Source organism: Lissotriton vulgaris, chromosome 1_1 (genome assembly GCF_964263255.1).
Source record: "Lissotriton vulgaris chromosome 1_1, aLisVul1.2, whole genome shotgun sequence".
In the NCBI taxonomy this organism is placed as follows: Eukaryota; Metazoa; Chordata; class Amphibia; order Caudata; family Salamandridae; genus Lissotriton; species Lissotriton vulgaris.
In genome coordinates this window covers 965,210,246-965,220,392 of record NC_141685.1, presented here as the reverse complement: position 1 = coordinate 965,220,392, position 10,147 = coordinate 965,210,246, and positions in this window count along the sequence as shown.

The window sequence follows — 10,147 nt, the reverse complement described above, 5'->3', positions numbered from 1 at the left end:
CTAGATGCATGGTATGGACAACGCAAGGCCTGAGATTGCTTGATCAGAAAAGAAGACAACGTATGTCAGGAAAAGGTATAAAGTGACCTAGTGAGACTTAATGAGAGTAGTCTCTTTGTGTGTGATATTTATATATTTGCCTTTGTTGTTACAGATCCTTTTATTCCCAACGCTGCTCCTTCCCTTTTCCCTTCTCTCGCCTGATCCCTCGAACACCCTGTATATATCATTGGGGTGTTGGTGATATCAGGAGGTGGACCATTACTTGCTGCATCTGGATTCTGCGGAGCAAAACCTGAGAGAATTACACACCCAAGAAATATTGCTTCGCCCGATCCAGGTTTCCTGAGTCATGGCCTCCATGGAAGATATCCTTCAAGCATTAGTGGTGGTTCAGCAGGAATTGGCAGCATCTAAGGCGGAAATTGCCGCACTAAGGGAAAAAGTAGACAAGTTGTCCAGGAACCCCTTTGATGCAACACCTACGGCTTCGCAAATACAGGTTACGGTACCACCCCCCATCCCATTAGCAAGTCCTGAAAGGTATGCTGGGGATCCACTGAAGATCCAGGTTTTCCTGACACAGATCATGTTGCATTTCTCATGTAAACCCGCTTCCTTCCCCAATAATCATTCAAGGGTAGCTTTTGCAATATCTCACTTAGTGGGTGACGCTGCTAACTGGCCAGTTCATTTAGTTAGGAATAACGACGCAGTGTTGTTCTGACTGGGCAGCTTTCAGAGCTAAATTCAAGAGGGTTTTTGATAGAAGGGCTACTACGTTCAGTACAGACAAAGAACGATTGGAACTTAAGCAAGGAAGATCTGACCTGGTGACATACCTGACGACGTTCAATAGGTTAGTGGCAGAAACAGCTTGGTCAGAAGAAAAGAGGATGTCATTATTTTATCAAGGTTTGAGGGAAGAAATGAAAGACGTATTGGCACAGATAGACCCACAACCTACAACATGTACCGAAATGATAAATCTAACATTGAGGTTAGATGGTAGAATGTCAGAGAGAGGGGGAGAGAAAAAGAAGTGGGGAAGTTACTTCTGGACTGACAGAATGCCTCGAAAAATAGGGGGTACCCCTGAGACAGGAGCAGAACCCATGGAAATAGGGGCGATCGGAGTCCTGTTAACACAAGAAGAGAGAGAGAGTCGTAGAGTGCAGAGTTCATGCATGTACTGCAGGAAAAAAGGACATTATGTCAGAGACTGTTCTGCTAAACCTAAAGCCTCAGGTAACTGGTTATGGAATAAGAAGGTGGCAGTGTCTACCTCGAGTCCTGTAGTGAGTGGAACAGGGGATGTAGGAGGGGATGTTGAAGAAGAGAATGTTTGGAGGCTCCCCTCGATGGCTACTACCCCCTTACAGGACACTGAATCACATATTTTGCTCCCTATGAGTCTTGAATGTAATCAACAATTTCACCATGTCTTAGTTATAATTGACTCGGGAGCTACAGGAAATGTTATAGATAGTGGGTTGGTTACTAATCTGGGCTTGAATAGAGTACCCGGGGAGACTCCTGAAGATGTATTGGCAGTAGATGGTAAACCGCTTAAATCTGGTCTTATCATTGAGCAAACGGAGGTTGTTTGGTTAACGCTGGTGGTTGCTCAAGGCAGACATAAGGAGGAGATGAAGCTAAATATCATTGATGCTCCTCAGAAAGAAGTAATTTTGGGGATGCCATGGCTGAGTCACCATAACCTGACTATTGATTGGAGGACCAAGTCAATACAGTTTCTTTCGGGGGGAATGTCAGAGGCATTTCGTTCAGAACGACCCTATGCAGGCTGCAGCAGAACAATACGTAGAGTTGCCTGTGGAATACACTGAATATAGAGATGTGTTTTGTGAAGTCAGGGCAGAGCAGTTACCCCCCTCACAGAGAGTATGGTTGCCGTATAGATTTAGGAGAGGGGGCTACTATCCCTGCCTGTAGGGTGTATGCAGTGTCTGTGCCTGAGACAAAACATTTGAAAGCATGTTGAGATCACTACCTTGATATAGGATTTATCAGACCTTCACGTTCTCCTGCAACCTCTCCACTCTTTTTCATAGCCAAAGCAAACGGAGATCATGAGTGGACTACTGTGTGCTAAATAGAAACACAGTAAGGAATAGATACCCACTACGCCTCATTTCTGTGTTGCTTGATCAGGTGCGGGATGCTAAGATCCACACCAGATTGGACCTGAGAGGGGTGTATCATCTGGTGCGTATTCGTTCAGGAGATGTGTGGAAAACTGCCTTCAAGACTCGTTATGGATTATATGAATATACTGTAATGCCATTCGGCCTGTGCAACGCCCCGGCGGCATTTCAGTATTTTCTTAACGATGTCTTGAAGAAGTATGTGGATCTTTTTGTAGTGGTGTATATAGATGACATCCTCATCTATTCAGGCGATGTTGAGAATCATGTGGAACAGGTCATCAGTGTGTTGAGATAATTGCGTGACCATAGTCTATTCAGCAAGCTAAGCAAGTGCGAGTTTGGTGTGCGAGAGGTGGAGTTTCTTAGGGTTATGCTCAGTCCAGAAGGGTTACACATGTCGGAGAGAAAGGTGAAGGCGGTGCAAGACAGGCCTGTCCCGAAAAAAATGAGGGATTTACAATGCTTCCTGGGATTTGCGAACTACTATCGCAGAGTCATTCTTCTTTTTTCTCAGGTTTCAGTCCCACTTTCCAGATTACTCAGAAAAGGGGTGCCCTTTGAATGGTCTAGTAAGGCAGATGATGCTTTTAGAGGGCCTTTACCACTGCTCCTGTACTCACACATCCACAACTGGAGCATCCGTTTGTGGTGGAAGCAGACGCTTTAGGCGAGGCCATAGGAACCATTCTATCACAGAGAAATCAGAATACCGAACAGCTCCATCCGGTGGCTTATTTGTCCAATAATTTGAACACAGCAGAAAGGAACTACACCATCGCCGAGAAAGAACTTTTGGCGATAAAAAAGGCGTTTCAGGAGTGGATGACATTACCTGTGGGATGCATGCTATCCGGTCACTGTATACTCAAACCACAGACATCTGCAATATATGAAGACGGCTAGGCATCTCTCACAAAGAGAGATGAGATGGATGCTATTTTTCGCTGAATACGACTTGTAATTACTTTTAGACCTGGGGCTAAAAATCGCACAGCAGACTCATTGTCCAGACAGGAAACGATGAATCCGTCCGAAATTAACGATGCTGAGGAATCCATCATTGAACCGTCAAATGTGATATGTGCCATCCGAGCGGACAAATTCCTGGAAGAAGTAAGACTTCATAGAACCAGTTCTGTGTGTGAAGGTTGGGCAAAACAAGAGGCAAGGCGCACTGTGAAGCAGTGTCTACCTTTCTATGATAACAGACTTTACCTGCCTACCAAAGAACTACAGAAAAAGGCTTTCACTTGGTGTCATGTGTCTCCTTTGGCGGGGCATCCAGGAATAAGTAAAAGCCTTCATCTAGTACAAAGACATTTTTGGTGGCGTACCATGAGTAACGATGTGAAGTCATGGGTGACCAGTTGTGAGGAATGCACCAGAGCCAAACTCGTTAACATACGGAAGAAAGGGAAACTCATGCCCATGCCTACCCCGCAACGACCTTGGCAAAATATTAGTCTGGATTTTGTCACAGGACTAACACTTGATCAAGGATGTTCAGCTATCTTGGTAGTCATTGACAGCCTCACTAAAATGGAACACCTTGTAATAATCTTCCTACAGCAGGGCAAACAGCTCAGTTGGTATTAAGTAACATCATTCGTCTGCATAGAGTGCCGGAAGTGATAGTGTCTGACAGAGGGCCTCAATTCATAGCCAGATTCTGGAAGATATGGTGCAGAGCTTTGCACATTGGTTCTACGCTCTCTACTAGCTTCCATCCACAAACTGATGGGCAGACCGAAAGGTTAAATCAGTCCCTGAAGAAATATTTCCAATTTTATGCAAAAGAAGCTCAGGACTCATGGGTGACATTGTTATGGTTGGCTGAGCTGGCTTACAATAATGCCTGGCATAGTTCTGTGGGTGTACCGCCATTCCATGCAAACTATGGGTATGATGCTAGGACTTTACCCATCAGTATTCCTGAGGAAGTAGCAAATCAACCTACAGTGCTAGAACAGGTAAAGAAATTATGCATGATGCACAGAAAGGTGCAGGGACATTTGATGAAAGCCAAAGAATGCTACAAGAAGTGGGAGGATCGTCACCGAACAGAGGGACCTCAATACCAAGTAGGTGATAGAGTGTGGCTGTCCACCAAGATCATTCACTTTAAGTTACGCAGTGTGTTTCATCCTAGGTACATCGGCCCTTACACTATCATGAAGCAGATCAATCCTGTGGGGTACAAGTTGAGACTGCCTGGCACACTTCGGGTACATCCTGTTTTCCACTGCAATCTTCTGAAGCCTGCCCTATCAGCAAGACGACGTGCTCCTCCGCCGATATTGTCCGATGAGGCCTGGAATACGAAGTAAAAAGCATTAGGGATTCCAAGATGAGGAGAGGAGTCCTACGGTACTTGGTCTCATGGAAGGGGTATTCAGCAGAGGATGACTCCTGGGAACCGTGGCAGAATGTACATGCCCCTGTGGCTATTCGCTCCTTCCATAGGAAGTTTCCGGTGAAACCTGGTCCTAGGAGGGAGGGTCTACTGTCAGGATTCGACAGTAGAGGCGTCTGCATTGCACAATGAACTACAACTTCCATGATGCCTGTGATGGTAGGAAGTATTTTAGACGTTGTAGCGCACGTAATCATGTGCGTAATTCTGTTCTGACCTGCCGCTCTCACTCGGCTGAGTGAGAGATTTTCAAGCGGCTGATGAGGAGACGCTCCGTACTTTTTCCTGGATTGTTTAGTGTTTAGAGTATTAACCGTGAGTATCTGGGCATGCTGGCAGGACTTGGTACTGTTGGCGTTATCTGTGGAACATGGTTAAGGAGCCTGGGGAGTTTTTGTGATCCTTAGTGAATGCTGAGCCGAATGCAGCGGTGTAAGTGTTGGAGCCGCGCATTACTGTTTCAGGGCTTTGTTTTGATATATTTCCGCTTGTGGAGTTAACGAGCCTTAGAGACTGGTTTCCATAGCAGAACGCAGTGGTGACTCCTAATACACATTACCGTGTATGGCGAGACTTATAGGAAAAACATAATGGTGCTTCTATAACTGGCAGAGCATATTGTGTGTGACATAGCCGATGGAACTTATTTTGTTTTCCTTTCTGGATTGTGTTTCATTTCCTTTGGGGATTGGGGAGGAGCATTTATTATGGTCTAATAAGTCTTTCAGTAACAACATACTTTAATTGAAGACTGTTACAAGATTGATCATCCATGAACCTTGGAATGTATAAGGCACTACAGGGTGATGATTGTACAGATGACTTGTGGTGTAGTCTGAGTATTAACCCTTGTGAGTTCTATGTTCTAGTTCATGTTATGGACAACGCAAGGCCTGAGATTGCTTGATCAGAAAAGGAGACAACGTACGCCTGGAAAAGGTATAACGTGACCTAGTGAGACTTAATGAGAGTAGTCTATTTGTATGCAATATTTATATCTTTGCCTTTATTGTTACAGATCCTTTTATTCCCAACGCTGCTCCTTCCCTTTTCCCTTCCCTCGCCTGATCCCTTAAACACCCTGTACATATCATTGGGGTGTTGGTGATATCAGGAGGTGGAGCATTACTTGCTGCATCTGGATTCTGAGGAGCAAAACCTGACATGTAGATAATAGTTATGATAATATTTACATATTGTGATAAATTAACCCCTTCCCTACGCCGCAAATTCGGCCGCGGCGTGGGGGGCTAGGGGGTGGGCGTGGCGCTTCGGTGTTCATGACCGCTCCACGCCGTCATGAGTCACGGACGTCGTGTGCTCATGACAGCGTGGTGCCTTCATGTACTCGCCCACACATTAATTTGCCCGCACAGGAGGGGAATTAGTGCCGGGTTGGCGGAGCGGCAGTGGCATGACGGCTCCACGCCATCATGAGCACACGCCTACCGTGACTCATGATGGTGTGGAGCCGTCATAAGCACCCAAGGGGTTAAAGAGACCCATAAGCATTGAGGAGAGGATGTAGCCTTATGGATAGAGCAGTCGACATTGAAGTTGGGGAACCAGGTTAGAGTCTCGGCAACCACTCTCAACGTCCTGTGATTCTGGGCAAATCACTTAATCTTTTACGGTTCAGCGAGGGGTTATTAGTGTTCAGAAATTGGATGGCGCACAACGTGTAGTGGTTGAGTGGTCACGGAAAAGGTAGTATTGGTTGATGCTGCTTGTACAGAGATAATCCTAAAACTCTGAAACCAAAGGGTGTAGGAGCTAACCCTTATGATAAGTCAAATAAGCAGTCAAGCATGTGAGTGGTCCTCCTATCAAAGGAGACACCACCAAGAAAGAAAACCAGCCTGGTTTTCTTTCTTGGTGGTGTCTCCTTTGATAGGAGTACCACTCACATACCCATTAAAAACTAAGACAGAAAGAACATTGTGTGTGATCTTATCCTTGAACACCCTACCTTGAATACACATACCCTTACAAATCACTTAATCTTCCTGTGCCTAACAAAAATGAATGTGTCCTTGTGTAACCAAACTGCTGCTATGTAAAGCACTCAGATACCTGATATATTCGGGTCTAGAATCCAATCAAGTAACTTACATGAAAACTATGCCATGACCCAGGGCCGGCGCTAGGCATGGGCAGTGTGGGCAGCTGCCCAGAGCCTCGCACTCAGCAAAAACACAGGGGGCCTCCTCTTCACTGTGAAAGGCCACGCTTTCATAGTTAGCCCCCAGGGCCCCCTGCCCCACACAATCAAATTACAAATGGGAGGTGTCTTGACCTTGCTGTCAGGGTGTGATGGCATTCCTGGGGGTGCCGAGGGGGGGGAAGGGACAAACAAAGTAGGGAAGGCACAGCAGCTGGGCCAGCAATTATGTGTGCTCACAGTGTCAGGGGTGAGGCAACACCTTTGTTATGTACCGGCCATTCTAGGCGCCCTTTCTGCATTTTGTTGCTAGGTGACAGAAGGCCCCTTTGTTTGCAGGACCAGCCAGACACAGGTAAGGAGAGGTGGGTGAGGGGAAAAGGGAGCAGCCTGATCAACTGGCCCTTGTTTACTTTTGTTTCACCTATTCTTTTATGGGAATGTGCATTTAAAACGTATGTAGAACTGTCCCTGTAGGGCAGTGTTTTACAAAGTGCTTCTTTACTGCTTAGTGGCCATGGGGAGGGGCCCCCTTTCCCTGGGGATCAAAGCACTAGAGCAAGCTGCAGGTGTGGGGCCCCCTTCGCCATTACTCCCTCTTTCCTTTATCACCCCCTCCCAAAAAAACACACTTGTTGGAAAGGTTGTCTGTATCAGACATTTTTCACTTCAAATGTGCTCCCTCGGGAGGGAGAGAAATAAAAGGTTGAAATTGAAAAATAACTAAAGCAAGACAGAGTGGGTCGAAAAGGGACAAGATTGATTTTATTCAAACCCAAAGCACATTAGCACCACTTTACAGAGTTTGCCAGTGAAGCGCTACTTTTGTTTTAATGTCTTTCTCTAAACAGCACTATTTTCCCCGGGTGGGGAGGGGGACCATTCCTGGAGGTACTGAAATATCTGCTTGATGTGTGGATTGGTAAACAAAATGTGTACCGCCGCTCTGTGTTCAGGGATGTGGTCTTTTTAAACCATACTGCTTATGTGTTTTAAGGATATAAGCAATGGACATTGAAACTGATCCCTTCTGGCCCTGTAGTCATGTCTTTAACTTTTCATGCAAAAGCACTCATTGATTTCTGAATAATGAGTGCAAAAGAGTTAAGGTAACCAATTTGTTCCTTCTTACATTTCACATGCTTTAATTAATCTAGTATTCCTCATGAGTGTTTGCTTTTTCCAGGATGTTGTCACTTTTGGCCAGATGTACAAAGTATTTTTGCATGTGCAAATGGGTTTGCGTATGCAAAAACACCTAAGGGCCATGTACAAACCCTAATTAGTGAGTCGCAATTTATTAGTGACGTGCTAATTAGGATTTGCGACTCGCTATTAGGAAGGGGCATTTCAAGGGCGTCCCTTCCTAATAGCAAGTCTGAGCCCATTGTATGACTGTTTTGTGGGTGCAATTGCGGTTGCAAAGCAGTCGCAATTTACCAGCTACTTCAAGTAGGTGGTATGGCATTCACAAACGGAAAGGGATACCCAGAGGACCCCTTTCCCTTTGGGAATGCATGTGAAAATATTTTTTAAGGGCAGGCAGCAGTCCCAGGGACCGTACATCTGGCCCTTTTTCTTTTTGGGCAGAATATTACTCTAGTCTAGTGCATAATTTGAATTGAGTTGCATCCTGGTATTTATAGCGGAGAACAATTGGGTTGTAGTTGAAGGCAGTGCGAGTATCTCTCAGTGAGGCAGTATGGTGTTCAGTGGGAAGAGGATGTGGCACTATGGTCAGAGCTGGCGACTTAGGAACTGGGGAGCCAGGTTCAGCCTTCATACCCAGACCACTCTCCTGAGGGACCACTAGACCTTATAAGCCCTGGTGTCTCAGAAGCAGCAGGTGGACCTTAGCGGTGGCAAGTGTGGGCTAACCTTGAAGGCCTGTCCACAACGACCCCTGAAGCTCACCTCAAGTCTTTTGGGCAGGCCTATTAAGCAGCCCACCCTAGAGCATCAGTGACTCTGTCACTGAGGTCACAGGTCCCTTGAGCAGGGAGCCTCTAGGGCGGTGGGACCGGTGACATCACACTGAGTGCTCACTTCCGGTGGGGACATCATGTTTGCAAGTATATTATGTTTTTAAAAGCGCTTGCTGCCTCCTTCCTGGCCTCCACCAATTTTCGGCAACAATAAAATTGTCATGATAACTCCAGTGATTAATGTTCCTATTTGAGAGAGATCGGAGGTTAATCTAGTGGAAGTTTTGACTTGTGGAAAGGTAGAGCAGAGGGTTAATATGCCTGCTGCAAAGAACATGTACCATACAGATCACAAAGTGCACATAATGTAAATAGGTCCGTGGGCATGGGCGTCCGCAGGGGGGGCAAGAGGGGGCGCTTGCCCCCCCCCCTGGATCCAGGCCCGGTTCTAGAGGATGGCCCACATACCTGGGCCGATTTTCCTGCTGGGGCGACACCTGAAAGGCTGCTACACTACAGCCCGAGTGTGAGTCCCAGCAGGTCACAGAGGCAGCCATTCCATTGTCATGGGCAGTATGACAATGGGCCGGCAGAGGAAATACAGCAGGGAGCATCTTCCCCCCCCCCCCCCCCCATCCCAGGCCTCAGGAGATGACGTTGAGTTCTTGGGGAGCTGCTGGTGCTTTCAAGCAGCACAATTAGCAGGGGCCGTGAGCTTTAGTCCCTCACAGCAGGCCACAACGATCAGATACATTCTTAGTTTAAAAACTGTGAAGTGACAGACCGGATTGAAATTGAAAGTTTCATTGTTATTAATTTGTGCAATGGGGAGAGTGCTAATACAGCTAAGAGTGGAAATACTCCGGAAAAAACACTAAGGACTGAAATAACTACATTTAAAGAACAATATGACTTAAAATGGAAAAAAATGAAAATTCGATTTTGACAATGTTGTAGTGGGGAAATGTAACTAACCCTCCATGTTGAGGCTAAGGGAGAAATAAGAGCAGAAGAGAGATAAAAGAGAGAGACAGAGCCAAAAAGAAAAATAAGAGACGGAGTGGGGAGTAGAGACAAACGGAGAGGGGGAGAGGAAGGAGTGAGAAATAATTGACGAGAGAAGATAGTGAAAGAGGCGAGGGGGGACATTATTATAGATAAGCACAATGAGGCAGGGAGACAGAGGGCGACAGGCAGAAGGAGACAGACAGAGGGAAGGGGGCAACAAAGGGAATGGGGCGTCATAGGGAGGGAGACAGACAGACAGACAGGGAGACAGATAGAGGGAGATACAGGGTGGGAGACAGACAGAGACAGACAGAGGTAGAGAGACCGAGAGAGAGGGAAAGAGAGGGAGACCGAGAGAGAACGAGACTGAGAGAGGGAGACCGAGAGAGAGGGAGACCGAGAGAGAGGGCGACCGAGAGAGAGGGAGACCGAGAGAGAGGGAGACAGAGAGGGAGGGGGAAAGAGGGAC